Source organism: Lagopus leucura, unplaced genomic scaffold (assembly GCF_019238085.1).
Source record: "Lagopus leucura isolate 7727_CA_CO unplaced genomic scaffold, USGS_WTPT01 Super-Scaffold_100001, whole genome shotgun sequence".
Lineage (NCBI taxonomy): Eukaryota > Metazoa > Chordata > Aves > Galliformes > Phasianidae > Lagopus > Lagopus leucura.
The window spans coordinates 75790866-75810722 of NW_024962262.1; the positions used below are offsets into that span (position 1 = coordinate 75790866).

General features: G+C 38.8%; 1 long non-coding RNA gene across 1 annotated transcript; it reads left to right on the forward strand.

Moving 5' to 3' along the window:
• Positions 1 to 4130: 4130 nt before the first annotated feature.
• LOC122178364 lies at positions 4131 to 19352 on the forward strand. The gene is made up of 3 exons (XR_006178297.1): positions 4131 to 4145; positions 18481 to 18543; positions 19331 to 19352. It is a non-coding gene; the product is annotated as an uncharacterized LOC122178364 (long non-coding RNA).
• Positions 19353 to 19857: the final 505 nt, after the last annotated feature.

The following is a 19857-nucleotide window of genomic DNA, read 5'->3' on the forward strand; positions in this document are numbered from 1 at the left end:
AATCAGAATATAAAACACCATGTCAGTATTCTTCCTGGCTCAGTAGGCTTCCTGGAAAACTTGGTTAAATTTTCTCCCTTCTGTTCCCTTCCCATTGGATTGTTCACCCAGGAGCTTTCCTTTCTTTTTTCCTTCTATTTAATTTATAAATAGTAACTTTATGAGAAGGGAAGGGATGGCATGGTTGTTTGTTTTTTTTTACCGAAGCTAGATTTTATGGGAACTCTGTCAAGTGGTAGAGAAACTGTGACTAAAATTGCCAAAATTTCTCAGGTATGGGCCACGTGGATGATTGTGAGTGGGACTGCAAGGAGCGTGATGATAGTTCTGTATCCATAAAATTATTTTAAAATACACAAATTCATGTTATCCATTAAAAAAAGTTGTTAGAAGTAGTATGAGAGACATGTAAGCTGTATAATGCATGCTACAAGAGAGAAACAAGGTGATAGGAAGATGTAATGTGAATACAAATTGTGAGTGTTAGAATTAGCAAAGCCTAAACAGAAGAGCTTTAAAGATTTCAGGTTGATTTCTTCTTCCTCTTCTTCCCTATACATTGAAGATGATTTTATTAAAAGTCAGAATTAATAAGCAAGGGTACTTCAACACCCATTATTAAAAGAAATGTGTTTATTGCAAATGTCTTAGCAAATGTGAACGAGGGTAGTTGGAGTCCTGCAACGCCTCATCACATGCCTCCATCCCACTGCTGGAGGTGCATGCTGGGGCACCTTGAGCACAAGTCTGACACAAAAAATTAGAGATTTGCAGGCTTGACATCTTGGAGAAGGAACGTATATGGGTTCAGAGTAGTCCCATTTCTGTGTGCCTTAGGTGACACTCTACGGAGATCTAAATAAGTTCCTTAAGAGTCTTTTGTTCTGAGAACATAGTTCAATACATAAATACAGATTAATTGTTTTAAGTTCCCAAACTGTCTTGTTCAGAGCTTATTCACTGCATACAACAGTGCATGGATTAGTATGTTTCCTTACATATCTGAGTTGATCCTACATCCTTTTAGGCTGTTCTACCTCAGTCGCCTTTTTTTTTTTCCTCCTTCATAAGAATTTAATGAGAAAAACTTTAAATCAGTTCACAGAATTCATGGAAATGACTGAGTTTTCCCGATTCCAGGAAGGCAAGACTCATCTCATTTGGCCTTGGGTGTTTACAAGCAAGGAGAGAAAAGGACAAATTTTGGATTTGTTTGACTTATGCTAGTTAGATATTTATTAGACATTTATTGCAGGGTAAGATGACCCATGGACTACACTCTTTTGAGTATATTAAGTCCTTGTTATTTATAAAGAGGTCCTCGGTTGTTTATTCAATTAATCAGATGAATTATCCTGGATAATGTCTAATGATTTTCCAATGAGTACAGAAAATTTGTCTCTAAACCTCAGTACAGAATTGCCTGGAGTAATGACTAATCTTGTTAATATTTCAGTTTTCAATATTTTTTTGGCAAATCTACTCAGATTTGGCAACTAATACAGCAACAGTATCAATTTCACTAGATGCTTTCATCAGTTATAACCCGGGGGGAAAAAAACCATCAATAAATAATAATTTGTCCATATACAGAACTTTACACCTGATTCCATATTGAAAACAATAATGGTATTCACCTCTTCGGGGAAGAGAGAGAAATTTCTGTAAACATAAAAGAAAATTATTTGCTGAATCCACTGATGCTCTTGATTTCATTCATATTTAATTTAATATGGTACAAGAAATCTGGCAGTAGTGCTACTGAGAACTAGGTGTAGTTAGTCTCTTTTTGTGTCAGACACTGAAGATATATGCAGTGCAAGTGACTGTCTATGCAAAGGGTTTCGCCCTCAATCTTTAACTTTTTCAGCAGATGAAACACTGACTAACTTGTGATAACTGTGAAGCAGTTGTTACTGACTGAGACACCGCCTGGTTGTTTTGTGGTAGACAGACAGAACCTCACAGCGTGATAAAGGTTGGTGGGCAGGCACAGTTTTGAAAGTGTCCACTATTGGCTCTATCACTTCAAAAGAGAAGGAGCTGAAAGAAAGCAGTATGTTTTGTAAGCACTATGATCTTTGATGCTCCCATCTAAGTGACAGTGCTGTTCCCTCGTTTCACACTTATTTTATCTAGTACATTTTAGAATGAATGTGTTTCAAGTGTGTGTGATATAAAAGTAGTACAAGGAACATTGTTTCTCAGTTGTGTTTCAGGGAAGTCTTACTTTTCACTTCATAATGAACAAGAATGCTGGAAATTCATATGAACTGGCAAACGTAAGCTGCCCATGCAATTCAATTAGGTAAAAGACTGATAAAAGATCTGATCAAATTTTCTAAGCAAATATATAATATGCATGCTTCCTAGCTAACTGAAAAAGGTGAGTAGTACTTCTGAATGTCCACAATCAGTTCAAGAACACTACTGGAATGAAGAGACACAGCTTGGAATAATCTTCCCTTTGTGAAGAACATTATACAATTTAGTAGAAAAAGTAAACTAATTTCAACTCATCTGATAATGTTTCAAAGAGAATGAATTATATTCAAGAAAGAAATGCTGACAATTTCTTAAGGAAAATTTCCTGAGGGAAATGTTTTATGTCAAATGCTATAGGCTTCTGGAATAATTTCCCTCTACAGTATTATATTTCTATATACTCCTCCATATTCCTTCCTTCTTAAATTTTTCAGGGTTTTTTCCATTTGAACAGCCACATATGTGTTGAACTAAGCTGCAAATTGCAATTAGTTTAACTTTACTAATTAGATCATTCTTTAGTTTTTCTTTCCTTCATTCTTACAGCTGATGCATCCATTTAATGGAATGGTGTACATAAGAAAAAAGCCAAACAATAATGGAATCCCTACACAATGGAAGAAAAACAAAAATCAAAACAAAGAAAACTAAACCAAACTAGACAGAGGGTAATGTGTTTCAAATGAATCAGGAAGACCCATCTGTACTCTGACAAACTTTCATCACACTGCTCGCTGAATAGTAGGCCTTTCAGCTTGATTGTACAGGCAGATGCTTAGAGTGCTTACATGGCATAGCTCACACTGAAAGGTTCTTTCCAGTAGAAAGAAAAGCTTACATTTTGGTGTAAAAGGAGGGTTATTGCCACTTTGTCCCCTTTCTCAATAACATTGCTGCTACAGTAGGTAAGAAAGTAAGATAAAAATGTTTCTCATAACTCTTTTGTATTGTTTCCTCCTTTTGCTTCTCATATCACTTCTGTTCCCTTTATCGCCCTGGTTTCCCAACTGTTCTGCAAGTGATTATGCATATATGTGTATGTGTGTGTATATATATGTATATAAGCAAGGTATTAAAGATGACTGTGAGGGCAGTACACAAATCGAGATGGTTTAATACTGTAAAACAAAAGCATAGCAAATTAATTAATTTCATTAACAGCACTACTTTTGCTATTGGTGGAGTCTTGCACATCATTAATCATCATTGCTACACAGATAAAAAGCTTAGACTTCAACACTCATCTTTCAAATTGGCTGTAAGTATACAGTACCATGGATTTGATGTAGCAGTTAGTGCGGGCAGCTTCTATCTTTGCAATTTCTTATTCATGGATGTTCAGGTGATCAGACTTAGGGCGCTCTTTGATGAGCACCAAAATGATTGATCTTCTCTCTTCATTGTTTTTCCTCTTTGAGCTTCAAGTTTTTAATGCTCTTTCACCTTCCTTCCAAAAGGGGTGGTTTTCTCTGTCCTGCTACTTATTTATTCATCATGCCAATCATTCTTTTGTATCTGTCAGGATGTCCTCTGTATTTACAGTCCCTTGCATTTACTGTGTCCTTTGGCAATGTTTTGTCTATCCTACAAGCAGCTACTCTCATTGTTTTTCCCTTTGGCAGTGAAAGTACCAACAGGTTTATATGCCATCACATTATTAAAAGGAGCTCGTATGCTGTGTTGGTTGCACAATTTTACTACGCTTATTCAGATTGAAGGACAATTAATATTAATTATATCCTGAGTAGTGTACTTATAATTTCTAAGTGTTACATGCATTCTGTTTCAGGAAACAGACCATCATTTCAGGGGTGGAGATGGAGCGATCTACCTCCTTGCTGAAGCAAATGAAATGGACTCCGGTACCTGAGTCTGCTCAGGTCTGTCTTATCACATTGCTTTGGGCAGTCCAAAATGCACGGGTTTGAATTCAGATATTTTGTCTCTGGTCTTTTACGCTTCTCAAATTATAGCAAATACCTACAGCAAAGTGAGGAGCTGGACTACTTCACTCCTGTGGAGGGAAGGATGTGATGTGGGGTGGAAAACAAGGATTTTTATCACAACTATTATATTCATAGCTCCTTCCTCTGTCCATGACTTTTTACAGCCTCCTCTCAGGAAGGCAAATATTCTCATCACTAATGAACAGAGATGCTGCATCTATCATCCACCCCTGGACAGAAAGAAAACGTGGTAGAGTCAGGAGTGGGAACTACCATATCTCCTGCATCACTGGAGTATCATCACACTTTCCTCCCCTGCCCAGGCCTGATGGGCTGTCAATGCCTTCTCAGGCTGATGCCTCTTGCTGATTAGCAGGGAAAATCTCCACAGAAGGTATCCAAGTGCTGTCAAGATTTGGACAGCCTTCTCTGCAGATTGCCAAAGAGTCCAGCATTTCCTGTTTACATTCTGTACATACGCATGAGGACACCCTGAAGTCACTCTGCACTTACAGTGTTGCAACTAAAGTAGATGTATTCTGGGAGGGCTTGCACTAAATGTGTGGTATTTTTCCAGGCATTTTCATGATCTTTCTTTCATGGCTATTGAAATAGCTGACAAGATCAGGCAAAATAAGCCAATCTGATGTATGAATGGCAGTGTTTATTTAACATAATTGAAGGTAACATTACCAGAAGTTGTGTGCTTTTGAAAACAGCGATGTGGAAGAAGTTTTCTTCCATTTTCTTAGAGGTAACCCAGATGAGCACCTCAGACCTTTCCAGGGGAAGTGACGCAAATAGGACCACTCTGATACAAGCAGCTGAGTTGGGTTCAAGTACACAGCCGGTGGACCTGAATGCACAAACGTGCCCAGTTTGTAAAAATGAAGCAGAAGGATGTCACCCTAAAGGATGTTATGTATCATTTGTGTGCTGAAGATTCAATTTCCAGCTAATGTGCAATATCTGCAGTAATCAAAGATTTCTCCAGAGGTAAAATTGACTGGCAACTTAGCTTTGTTATCCTGATAAGGAGATACCATGTTGTATTTTTGCCTTCAGAAGGAAAAAGAACACAAGACTTATCCAGTGCTTGCTTATGCTGACAAAGTGACTGAAAAACCAGTGCAAGAAATAAATTGAAGTGTTGCAATAGTGGCCTATAGGGAAAAGTGCTAGAATAATGGAGGCTGGGCTGCCCAGCATTGCTCTGAAACAAGGAGGAGAATGTGGCCAGCTGCTCAGGCAGAAGCCAACACAGTTGTGATGCATCTGCTCATTGAAGTGAGGCTGGGTGAGAGCCTCAGTTATTCTCTGGCTGTGCGTCTGTTCCTCTCTAGTGGGAAGATCCCATGACTGTTTGCTTCTCAGGCTTTGGCTTGTTATGTGGTTGCAGACAGGAATATTTCTTTGCATCCATTGATTTGTTCTTTGGAGGTTGCAGGCATCACATGAAGCAGATGAGCAACAACAGAGTCATGAGCAAAGGCAAGAGGGAAAACATTAGAGTCCTGCAAGACCTTTCTTTGCTTTTGGGAGACAGCTTATCTCCAAATAGTTGCATTTATGTATAAATAATAAAAACCACACTAGATCCTTTGCAGGCTCTTCTGCATCTCAAAGGAAAAACTAATAGATAGTAATGGATATAAACTGCTTACTCATGCACTGCTTATGTTTTTTACATTAATAAGATATTACAGTAAATACTGACGCAAAAAAAGAAAAAAAAAAAAAAAAACATTATTAACATTCCTCTTTACCCACATATATATATATCTGTCCTGCTATTCTCCCTGAAATAGAAGGCTTCTTAAATTATTCTCAAGAACCAAGTCCACTTGATGTGCAAAAATGTTGTATGAGACACAGGATATGCATTACCACAAAACTTTAAGGAGGGTTTTCCACTTAACTTATGTTTGAAAATAATCAAAGAGCTGGTGAGAAAAAAATACTTTCTTGCCTTAAAGAGCAACAATGAACAATGTGGATCCCCAGGACTTTGCTGCACTGTTTCCTTCAGGTCTGCTTTGGAGACCTTCACTCTCAGTTTATTCTGCATTTTCTAGGCATAAAGTAATAGTAGAACTTTACTGTTTGGCTTCCCTTGAAAGAACTTGTGAAGGGACATGATGCACTATAATTAAAAGTGGAAGGAGAAATCACTGTCACAGGCTTCGTTAATTAATTCAGCATCTAGATTTGACCTGTGCCAATTTGAAAATATAAAATTAATTTGTTTAATATGGGAAAGTCATTCAACAGTTTGATTGCACTAATAGAAGGAACAGATGCTCACCCCTTTTCTGCACTTCCTTCTCTGAAATCTGACCTCTTGAAAGTTACCTTCATATGGATTAAGGTTGGACATTTTAATGCCTTGTCCAGGGATTGTGTATATAATGATTTCAGAGAGATGCTCCTTCTGCCAAGAAGAGTGCATGATCTGAGGAAATCAGAGATTACTGCACGGAGAGATGGTGTGAAGGGAGTGTGTTCAAAGAAGAAGAGGCTAAAGAGCAAAGACTTCTTAGTGCTACACCTATACTTCTCAAGAGAAAACAGTCATAGAACAGATCTAAGTCGCATTGTGCCCTCCTATTACTCATGTAATTTGAAAGGAATTTCAAGGCTAAATTGTTTATGTACATTCAGTTCCTTTTGATCTTAAGCAGCAATACGTTATATAGCAGAGTCCTTATGAAATGTGAGCACGTGGCAGCCCAGCTCAGAACCATCAGAGCTTGCTAACTCCTCCTATAACCACAGCAGAAGCAGCCACTAGGGCCTGCACTCTAACAGAAGGGAATCCTTCTCCACTGCATGCAGGAGGATTACAAATTATCTTACCTTCCTAGGTCCAAGTCAGCTAACAAAGTAGTTAGGCACAGAGGTGTCGAGCCCAGCAACACCTTGATGTATTTTAGAGTGGAGAACAGTATGTCAGACTGAGGGGGAGTTTTCCAATACTTATTTTATGGCAGTTTATGATAATTACTCCCTCTGAGAGGCTCCCAGATAATAAGAAATATATATTATTTATTGAGCATTCTATGTAGAGACAAAGGAAACAAACCTAATCTATGACTTTATATTTTAGCAAAAGAAATGTCTTATTCTCTCTGGTTGATATTCATATTTATGTCCTCTGGCAGCCACAGGCAGTGAAAGGAGATGTCACAGTGGGAGAAGTTGCAGGTGCATCCACGTCACACCTGGTACTACTGATATTGAAGCTTTTATTTTTTCTGTCAATTTGTCTGCATTCACCAGGTGATCACATAACCTTTCACAATCACTGTTTCTTTTTACAGAGGAAAGGAGGAAACCTTTGCCTGAGAAAATCTGTGTGATGAACAACAGCTAATTTTGGCACCTCCAATGAGAGAGCTTACCATTTCCCTCAAGCCATCATCTCAATTAGAGGGGCTTAGCAAAGGTTTAAAGGACATTTGAGCTCTCTTCTTCAGGTGCAGCCAAGCACAGGAAGCCAAGCTTCACGGGAAGAAAAACATCTCTAAGTACCCAGTAGAGCCCTGTATTCAGCAGCCAAGAAGCTCAGAGATCACAGACATATGTTGAAACCTTGAACATCTGCAGTTAATGGGGAGTTCACATGGGTTCAGTTTGAAAGAATAGCTTGCATTTTTCTTTCCTAGTCTGATAACTGATCAAACACCTACTTGCAGTTATTGCTTCCAGCAGTGGCAAATTTGCACAGATTTGAAAGGAAGATGAGCAGTTTTCTGACTATGATAGTCCTGAGTCAAATCTCAGAAGCACAAATACATATTGCTTCATTAGCAACAGCGGGCTTTGGATCAGACCCACTGTCTATGTACCAAATTATACAGTGTTATTAAGAGAAAAATTTCTTCCTGGCCTCCCGAGTAGGTAAAATTTAAGCCCTGCAGCATGAGGTTTTAGTCTCCCATTTTACTGTAGTTTGCATAGCTTGCCAGAGCTTGCATTATGTTTAATGTTTCCCAGGCATTCCAATCCAGTTCTTCAAAACCCTGCTTAAATAGAGTCCCTGCACCAGTGGCTTCCAGGTTATACAGAGCAAAAAGTAATCTTTGTTTCGGATATGGACTAAGATGAATTCACTAAGTTCTCATTCTGGGACTAGGAAAAGGAAGAAAGTTTGTAATATTTCCACTGTTGTACAAAATTCAAAATTAAAAAAAGAATGCTTAACATTAATTCACTTTCCTAGCCTTTAATGGCTTAAATCCAGCCAGTGACTGCTTGATCAAGTAAATCATATGGCAGTGTTTACTCCTTAAATGACATTGGTGCATGCGTGAATGTACAGAATTTTTGTGATGTCATTGCAAGTCACTTGGTTGCAAATACTAAACAATAAAATATGTGGGAGGAGTTGGTGATCCTCTTAAGTCTTTTATCTTAAAATAATCAGTTCTTTCTTTTCCCTCCCATTACCATTTGCCCATAGTCAGTTCAAATTCTTTCTTAGAATACAATTTCATTCCAGAACTTGTACTGATGATCTACATGTTGTTCTGATCAATTCCTTTAACAAGATGCTTTGTATAATGGGATTCCCATTTTTCCTCTTTTTTTAAGTCTCTGCATATGTTTCAGTAGCATTATGGAAAATAGTTACATAAGAGGGAAGCTTATCCCTAGCTAGAAAAGCTAGCATGAAACTGGCTTTCTCAGTTTTGTCCATTGCACAGCGGAAAAGACAGACTGCTGGTGTGAGAGTAAAGATTTTAAGGAAGAGATTAATTATAGTGACAGATTTGTATATCTCTGCCTCCTTACCATGCACCCTTTGACTACCGCAATGTCTACTCTTCTTGAGTAGAAAGGAGAATTGTGTGGTGCTCACAAGGATGAGATGGACACAGCCTTGGGATTTGCCTGAGGATCACAGAAGACCTAAGGCAGATCTTGGAAAGAAGACGTTCCAGAAGGATATCTCCTGTAGTAACCACCCGCTCACCCATCTTTTCTGCCAGCTGCATGACTGTATAGCAAAGCAAACAGGAACAATGTGGAGGAGGAAGGTGGGAGCAGGCAGGAAAAACTTTTTCCTGCTTCAGCTCATCTTTATTTTTTATTGATAGCTAGCTGCTCTGGAAAAATAATTTTGGAACATGCAAAACAGCAGGAACCACAGAGGTAACATGTCCCCACTCAGGACTGATGCACTGATGACATTTCTTTGGCAAAACAGAGGACCCCACAGAAGCCTGCACTGGCAGTTCACATTTCGTGTTACTACCATGTCTCAATTTTCTGCGGTTTACAAGTCCTTCTAATAACTCTTAGCAGAATATCACTACACTGTGATGTATTAGAATATGAAGATCACATGTATAAAACCAAGAATTAAAAAGTTCAATCCATAAGCACTCTGTACTATTTCCTGAAAATATGTGAATATCAATCATATTGCTTCTATGAATCTGTGGTGTTAATGGGTATCTCTTCAAAGACAGCAAGGGAGTGCTGCCCACGTCCTTCTGGCCTCTCTCACTGTGGGTTTTGATGTGTTTACATTACTCCATGCACACACGGAAAAGTATTTAGCATGGTAGCTAAACAAAAACAAAAAAGAAAGGAAAATAAATCTAAAGTAGCAGGATGGCAAATGGCTGAATGGTGTACAATGACAGTGATGGCATTTTGGTTGATGTGACTATGGCCATACAAATATTCTTTTGCCTTAGAGATAGGAGTGAGAATTGGTGTTCACGTGTAGCTCACAGAAGTAACTCAAGAAATGGAGGAAGGAATGGTAATCCAAACAGTAATAAGAAGAGGGAATTGCAAATCATTCCAAGGACAGCATATAAATCAAATTAATTTAGGACATTTGAATTTTTCTGCAACTATATACCCTGAGTATACTTATAAAACTCAGAGTAAAAAAAATGTTGGGCCTGATTTTTGTCAAAATAAGATCATATTGGGACATTTTACTGAGGTAAAAGATTCTTAAACTGGAAATGATTTATGATTATGTCCACCTTCTATGGCTAGAAAGGACCTATACACTGAGAAATAAAGGTTGTATTTTTGAGGCAGTCTTCACCAGCTTTGAATAAAATTGCAGAGAACTCAGTGTGATTTGCCCTGAGGGATCTGAAAAGCCTGTCAGGAACAAATTTGTAGTAAGCTCACATGTGTATTGGCAGGCTTGTTGTCAATAAAATTATAAATGTCAGTTGCTGTTCCAGAACAGGTGGCACTATAAAAAAATTGGCTATGGGAAATGTATGCAGCTTACAAGGAAAATATCCACTTTTGCAGATTGGGAATAAGAAACTTTGCACAGCTGATTTGTGAACTAGTGGTATTTTTTAATGTGTTTTCCTTAAAGCTGCTTTGAGAAGTTCATGCCTACAGATTTCCCCATTACTGTTTGGTTTTGTTTCTTTTATTCCATAGTTCAATGTACCAAAGCCTAGAAAGTGAGATCTGAACCATATAAGAGTCTCTCCATGTGTCATCTTAGATGCTTGGATCAGCAATGGGAACAGTTTTGTATTGCTGTTACTCCATTAATCACTAAGCAGTTGCTCAGAGTCACTCTTGCTTCAGTCTGAAGCAAACAAGGACAGGATGAGGTCTGTGGTCATACGGTACCTGTGACAAATGATTTACTGGTTGGTTTACATCACATATCTCCTTAGGGCTTATTCTTCCTGTGTTTTAATTTTCTAAAGCAGTAATAGGCTGATTACTGAGCTTTATTCAGCCTCTTCTCCATCAACAATGGCTTTTATTTGGACTGGAGAAGGTGAATAATAAACTGAAGCCTTGTACTCAAGGTTATGGAAAGCCTCTCTTCCAGGATGTCTTCAGATCTCACCACTGGGTATTTTTAGAGACAATTTGCAAATATGGCACTCATGAAGGTCAAAGAAATGGTGCATATCCAATGTGCTGCAGCTGAAGTTACTGCAGCCCTTCTATTGTATGCTGTATTGCAAAATGTACTTCAGAGGACTTACAGATGAATGAAATAGAAATAAACATATAGACACAATGAATGAGAAAATAATTAATGCATTTTTACCATTTTGCATTATTGTATTTGAATAACTTCTGCCTCACTTGATCTTCTCAGAGCAAGGCACAGTTGCTCCGTCAAAATCAGGCTGCCTTCATACCACTGAAAAATACTCTTAATTTTAAAAGTTTACAAGACTCCTTGGAGTACTCAGATCTGAAAAACTGGCCACAGTCTTCCCTGGCAAAACAGGCGTGTTATATTATACCTTCCCAACTTTGAATTACTCCCTTGGCATCTGGGGGCCATCTCTTTGCTGCAGGCACAAATAAGTACTCATTCTGACACTGCTGACTGATTTGTTTGTTTGTTTGCTTTTAAGTATCCTGACAGTTCATAGCATTTCCTTTATGAAACAGAGGTGCCTTTCAGAGACTGTGCCTAACCGGGAAGCAAGTGAGGTTAATTAATATATTAGTTTCTCTGTACCACCACTACATTCCTGTACGGATATTACTTCAGGACTGGAGGATATTACCCCACGCACCTACACAGTGCAACACAAATCCACTTGTGAGATAATTAGTTACATCTTTAGGATGAAAAGAAGAACCACTAGAAATCTGGATCTTTACATAGTTTACTGCCCTCTCTTCCAGTGATAAATAAATAAATAAGTTGGCAATTCAGACTTATTCACAGAAAGCTGCTTGAAGTTATAAAAGAAAGCTAATCCTTGTGCTTTGCCTGTTTCAGTTATGCATGGCTGGCAAGGACTCTTGCTAATTGAAACATTCATTTAGGTCATTTGGCACCCTTCCTTCCCTTCCTGCCTCCACATCCTCTGAGCGTGAAATGACATCTGGGGTGTGGGTTCCGTGTCACTGGTGCCAGTGCACTCCAACCTGCAAGCAAAATGTAACCTTTATCAGGTGCCCCATTAGAGGTTAGTAACAATAAAAAATAGTCCCTGCAGGAGCACTGGGGAAGCATGCATATAATAGACCACAAAACACCCACAGTGGGCAAAGCTCAGGAAATTCCTGACCTTAAAAATGTCCTGTTCAGTTTCATGTAAAGAAAGAGAGAAAAAAATTAATTCTCTCCCAGGCATTAAAATCAAGACTATTAAATTTAAGAGTAGGTCGAGTTCTTTCCTTGCATTCAATTGCTTTTGTTGAGTAGCGATATATTCTGGTTCCTAGGAGCACTCCACTGTTTACTCTGGTTACTAAAGGAATAAATTGTTCTAAGGATGCAGATGTCCAAGTAGTTAACGTTACAGCCTACAGCCATTGCCAAGGAAATAGGAAAACCTGAGTTTCCCTTCTGCAGAACTACTTTGTTAAGCCATATTTCTTACTTATGTCATCCTTAGTTTTCTCCTTTTACACAACATCCCTATGTGATGTTGATGGGTGCTGAAGCCTGTGTGCAGATGTCATGGTTCAGCAGCCACGTGTTTCTATGGCATAACAGAAAGTTGTATGGTAAGCAGAAATTTCTGGCTAAGGGCTTCAGAAGTAACTGCACTTGTAGGGGGATTTCCAATTCTGTTTTCCCAGCTTCGGCACCTTAAAGACAACTAGAAGTCCAGATATAAGTTCTGAAAGTGAAACTTGTCCAGCTGGGCACTCAAATCAGTACTTCAGTTGAAAACCACTGATAACACTGGCCCCTAGACACAGCCTAGTGGAGAGCCACAAAGACAATTAAGGGCCTGGAGCGTCTCCTGTATGAGAAAAGGCTGAGAGACCTGGGGCTTTTCACCCTGGAGAAGGGTGAAAAAGGAGAGACCGCACAACTGTTTATAAATATCTAAAGGGCAGGAGTCAAGTTGATTTCAGTGGCAAGCAACAATAGAACAAGGGGTGATGGACAGAAACTGGAGCACAGGAAGTTCCATACTAATAAAAGGAAGAACTATTTTACTGTGACAGTGATGGTGCACTGTAACAGGATGGCCAGACAGGCCGTGGAGTCTCCTTCTCTCAAGATACTGAAGACCACTCTGGCTGTCTACCTGTGTGACTTGCTGTAGGGAACTGCTTTAGCAGTGGATTGGACCAGATGATCTCCAGAGGTCCCTTCCACTACCTACAATTCTGCAATTCTGCAATGCTGTGATAGCCAAATAAAAATACCTGTAAAATTACACCATACAAAGATGTCCTTTGTATTCCACTGTTTAATTTTTTTTGAGACTATACTTATTTATTAATATACATTTTAAAGACACTAACATCTATTATTTCTGTTCCATGTATATTTTTCAAGTATGTGAATACACACTTGTTAAAATATGCAACATATTGAAAACATCAGTAGATAATTAAATGCATTTGTGATGACTTTTTTTTTTTTTTTTTTTTTTTTTTCACTTGAATTGTTAGCAGCAGCCTTTGTATTTTAAATTGTATACAAGAAATACATAACAAGGTGTTTTAGCTGATGTTTCATTCATCACTTATTTCACACTGGCACTGGTTAGTCAGATTTCACTGTGCACCAGGAAAGATTCATTTCCTCTCATGGTCACTGCGAGTAATACAGTGTCAAGCAGAAAAGCAGCCACAGGTAGAGTGAAAAAGAAGAGGAATTCTATCTACTGTGTCAGGTAATGAAAAGACAGGAAATTTGAAGTTGAATCCAAACCTAAAATATAAACAATCAGAAAGTTAATACATTTTTGGATCCCTGCTGAAACATGTACAGTTAGAACTGAGGTATAAAAGGAGATTGACTCTTCTCATTTTTATAGCAGCTACTATAAATGATCAGGATATAACACTGGCAGCGTAAAAGGAAAATGGGACCTATGTTACAAAAATCGAATGTTAAAAACCCTGACCTCTGTTCCTTGGAGTGAATCTCTTGAGGGTGGATCAAAATAGGGGATACAACACTAAGTGTGCTCAGTACCTTCTCTGCCTTGGTGTGGTTGTGGCTCTTGCTGAGGCTCTCAAGGCACACATTCTCTCCTGATGGAAAGCAGATGTACCTCTGTGTGATCCTTTTGATGCGTATAAGGTCTGCCTAGGAGATCAAGCAGGATGAAAGCAAAGATCTGCTGACGGTCATGTTCTGATGAGTGAACTTTGCACTCTGTCCATTCAAACAATCACACCAGTGTCTACCTGTCTTTGCCTACCATCATCTGTGACCTTTGATAACCTGGACTCTGACAGTGGTTTCTATTTAGGAGTCCAATATTTCAATTGGAGAGCTAGAAATTTCCCCAAGTAATCTTTGCGGTGTCACAAAGAAAACACTTCTTTGGACCAGGCAAGAGATACTGATCTTTGACACTGTGTCTATTTTAACCATGGCCACCCATTTAATATCAAGGAGTATTTTGTGTAGCTCAGCTGTTCAGGTGCAAATCTTGTCATTCAGCATCAATAGCAGACTGTGCTGAGGTCTCCAGGCCCAGTGACAAGAAACTTAAAAAGCTTGATCTGGCTGGAAATTCACAGAATCACAGTCTGGAGGGGACCTCTGGAAGTCATCATGTTCAACACATCTACTTCAGCAGAACCATCAAGAGCAGGTTCCACAGGACTGTGTCCAGTTGGCTTTTGAAGATCTCAAGGATGAGATTCCACAACCTCTCTGGGCAATATGAGCCAGTGTTCCATCAACTGCACAGCACAGAAGTGTTTCCTATGTTCAGATGGAATCTCCCATGCTCCAGTTTGTGCACACTGTTTCTTGTCCTGCCACTCAACACCTCTGAAAAGAGTCTAGTTCCATTCTCTTTGCACCCTCCCTTCAGGTACTTACATACATTGATATGATTCCCTTGGGAGTCTCTTGAGACTTTTTTCTCTAGGCTGAGCAGTCTCACAGTCTTTCCTCATAGGAGAGATGCTCCAGTTCCTTCATCATTTTTCTGTCCCTTCCCTGGACTCTTTCTAGTAGCTCCATGCCTGTCTTGTACTGGAGGGCCCAGGACTGGATGCAGCACTCCAGATATGGCCTTACCAGTGCTTAGCAGAGAAGAAGGATCACCCCTCTTTGACCCACTGCCATTACTTTGCCTAATGCAGACAAAAATATCGTTGGCATTCCTAGCACCAAAGGCAAACTGTTGTCTAATGATCAAGGGGGTTACTTCCAAGATAAAATTTAGGAAATAGATTAACTGAGTTGGCTTTAGAAATATTTTCAGAGGGTTTTGTCTGTTTTCACTCATAACAACAATCTGTGGGAGAAGTCTCAGCTGACTGAATAGTCTCAAGACAGGCCTGCATGTCTGTCCAACTGACCAGTTCATTTGTGTATGTGGTGCCACTGGTGTTAATAACTCATGGTTTCCTCTGAAATCAAAAGTTTCTCTCAAATTCTACTTCTAAGAAGGGAATGCTGAATGGTTTTGATTGCAAAATAGCCTTTGCTGCTACTCACAGGACAAAACAATTTCTGAAAATAATTGTTTACAAGATTGCTTGTAAAGTTTGATGCCTTGCCAGATGATTTATCTGTGCCTGTCCTGAGCCTGCTCAAATGAATTGTGCAACCCTTCTGCAACAGAATAAGAGTGGTTTAGTGTTTTTTTACTGGACTCTACTGTCCAGACAGTTTCCAGGTCACACATCTAGTAGATGTAAGCGGACAACCATTTTAACAACCACACTTGCAGTGCCCATGGAACTGCTGTTAAAATGTTGCAACTCAATACCCTATTATTTTTTTAGCATTGACTCAGCTCAAAGTTGTCCTTTTCTTGTTGTTTTCCTTATTTTTTTGACTCTATAATTACTTTAACTCAGACCCCATGCTAAGACCACTAACTTCAAGGGCTTCTTCTCCTGTGAGTAGCTGAAACATGAAGATCCAAGGCTTCAAGCCAGGTCTAGTTTTCTATTGTTCTGCTATGAATGGAGTCACTCTAATTTTAATCAATGTAAGTAGAGGAAGCATTTGGGCCTTCTCAGTGCAAATTTCTGAGCGTCAGACTGGAAAGCAAATAAAAGACAGCTACCCTACTCTGTAGTCTCTTTAAGATTTGATTCTCAATTGGAATTTTGAAAAATGTTCATTGGTGGTTTTGAAACTGAACAAAAAAATCTAGACTTGGTAAATATGAGAGAAATGTACTGCAGGGAAAAACTGCAGGTATAGCAGCTTCATTTAGGGTGCTCGGATAGGATAACGAAGGAAATAATTCAATACACTTATTGGGGATATAACCTTACTTCACAGGCTAATTTTCACAGCTAACTTTTGATGTACCTTTTGAATAAGTTAACTGTTTTGGACTTTTTAATCATTAAGTAGAAGACTAGATTTAGGGAGATGACATAAGGAATATCAACACATAGTTTTGTGGCATAATGTATACACTGTTGAGAAACCTGACAGAATAGAGCTGGGAACATTCATAGATCATTTACCCTCAGAGGGAAATGGTTTTGGAGCTATGAATGTTATTTCAGATCCCTTCTTCCCGGTCATGTGGTTTTGCTCAACACATAGCTCATTTGTTTGGGTAGTGCTTTGGTTGGCAGAATATATCTTTGAGCAAATGTTATTCCCAAAGTGGGGGTCATGATCTTGGAAGTGCAAGTGGAAATGGGGTCATGGGAAAAGCAGAGAATTGTAGGAATGTGGGGAAGTTAAAGTAATCTATATATGTTTATGTTGACAGCAACCACAAAAATGGTTCCCTGAGGAACTCAAATGAAGTTATCACAGGGAATAGCAAGGTAGAATTAGAAAATTTTAGGCTTGCTGTTCTTAAATAAAAAATCTTTAGGTTGTTCAACTCTCTTAAATCTAGACTACGAGACGTGATACTATCAGTCTTTGTGGAGAAGATTCCTCTCAGTACATGGAATATACCTTCGTTCTGGCTATCAAGAAATTTCCGTTCCTACTGGTCTTAAAAATTTCACATATAATGTTCCGCAGGTATTCAATAACTTTTTTATCTTAATCTTTTTCAGTAAAACAAATATTTCCATGCATATGTTTGTTTATTTTTCAACAGAGTGCTCTTCCAGTCCTTAAAGTTTACAGGTGGAAAAACTAAAGCTAGAAGGGAAATTTATTATCAGAGAAGAATGGGTTTGCTGACTACGTACAAACACTTAATCCAACATAATTGGCATAGTTCTACATTCTAAGAGCTTACAGCAGTACAAAGCTGTGTCTAAGTTGATGCAGAAATGAAGTTGAGCCATGTGATTGCCTCAAAAAACCTGGCTGCTATAGGCAATGTGGCAACTGGCTTAAACACCTGGTTGCCAGATACATTGGAAAGCAACTGCTGTGTTCATCCTTCCTCATTGTATGACACATGGCAATTAGTATCAAGAAGAGCTGTTGGAGATCTGAAGACAAATCCACTGCATTCTTATAGTTCTGTTTATCCCTGTTCAGTTTAATGGTCCCTTTTCCACATACGGCAGTGATTGTGCTGACTGCATCATAACAGAACCCTCAAGTATTCAGCAGTTGATTTTCTGGCTGTTAATGAAGGTCCTAAACACTTGATTGGTATTTTGGTCATTTGGGTTGCCTGCTTGATGTAAGTTTACTACTACTATTTAATTTTCCTGGTGAGATGTGCCCTCAGCCTATTTACCTGAATGGTACAAAACTCTTCCAACAGCGTGTGCCCTCAGTCCACTCAGTAATTGGCTCCCTGTTCAACAGATTTTTAATGAATATCACAACTGAACATGAATAGTAGTAAACAAGTAGTAAAGTCAGAATTTCTGATGCAGACTCCAGTCCTGAGAACAAGCCTGGGCTTGCCTAATGATGGTGCGAGTCCTTTAGTGAGATACCTTTAGCAAGAGGATTGCACACTTCTATTAAAAAGACTGCTTTGCTGCTAAAATGATATCATTTACAGAAAGCATTTGTCTCATGTAAGCTAGATAGGAGGAAGTTCTATATAATAAACAGCATTACAGCTAGAATATTTTCCTCTTAAGAAACTTCCAGCCTCACTTTTTAAGTGCAATGCACATTCAGCAGAAATTAATTAAAATTCTGAAACATTTGGAGGTCCAGAAACTTACAGAGTTCTTATGTGAGCAGATTTTAGTGTGTAAAAGTGAGAGCCACTTTTATGTCCCCTTACCTTTATGCATTGCTGAGATGCCAAAGGAGTGATAAACATGGATAGGAATTGGGAAACCAGAGGTAGCAAATGCATGGGTATCCTCCTTCCAATTTTCAGGGAAAGCAAGCTGAAAAGGCATGCAGACTTAATCAACAATACCATATACTTCCTTACAGCTCTGTTCATTTTCCTTTGTGCTATAGGAAGAAGAGGAATGACCTTAAAATGACATGGTTCAGTGCAAAGGAAGACCTGACCCTGACAAGGTCTTGTGATACTTTTCCAGTACGTACCTTCCCCTCCCCCCTCCTCCCCTCCTTCCTGTTCTTGTCCAGATATACTTGGTGGGAAGTTTTGGGTTTCACTGACAACTGAGAGATGAGTGGAGGTGAGAAGAAGGGGAAAGAAGGCAGCGAAATGGTAGTAGTTGGGGTTTCTGAGAGAAATGTTCAAGGATCAGTACAGTGTTTGTGATGAAGTGAGAGGCTGATTATTGAGCTATTAAACTGGCATTACTAGACTAACAAGTTAACATTAGGCTTTTGGACATCTTCCTCTTTTCTTTAGATCACTTTTTTTTTTTCAAGTTACCTCACAGCCCTGTGAAGTAGAAATGGTATTTCAAAATGAAAACTTATTTAACGGAGCAACTAGTAATCAGTGATAAGTGGATTACATGATAGTCCAAATATATAGACTTTCATAAAAACTACACTGTTTTTAAAAACTTCCAGCTATGAGAAAATAAACATATATTGAAAAGATGCAATCTTTTTGAAAATAAAGGCACAGCTCTCAGTTTTGCAGTTTTACAAATATTCTTGTTTTACTTTTGACTTGTATTTCCACTTGGACATAATGATACACAGAAGAGATGAAAAATCCCATATTTCCTTTAAAAAAAAAAAAATAATAATAATCTGGAATTCTGGTGTGCCAGACTGAAAAATCATCAGTACGTCAAGACTGCCTGCATTAAACAAGTTACCTTCTGCTTTGTGTGACTGGCAAATGATACATAGGGCACTTTCTAAAGTGTAACCTTTTCTGCAGATTTAGTCTTGCAGCCCCAACAGGGATTAAACAGCTGAAACCCAAGCCCCAACGCCCACAAGGCCCAGGAAGTCACGTCAGGGATGTAAGTATCTGAGTGACCTTCACGGATAATGCTTCCCTTGCCAGGACAGAGGCTGTATTTCATTTTAAAGCTGGGTAGCATGTGCAGTAGTCTGGAAGCGCTGTGAGCAGTATTACGCAGAATGTAAATGGCAAAACTCTGGTACTAGATGAGGAAATTTAGTCAGTACTGATACGAGTTATCAGCAGTCCTTCAAACTGGCTTGCTGATCTGTGTCTATACTAGCCATCTCCCTGTGTCATGTTATTCAGGGTCTAAACATCACTGTTTTTTGCATTGAAAGAAGCTAAGGTACAAGCAGTTACTTCCCCCACCATCATGTAACACTGTCCATGCTTGTATTAAAGACAGAATATATTTGCCTTCTCTGTATATTGGTCAGGAGTAGAAGTTACTATTCCTTATGAAGACTAAACACTGCTGCTTACTATTTCCAAAAATG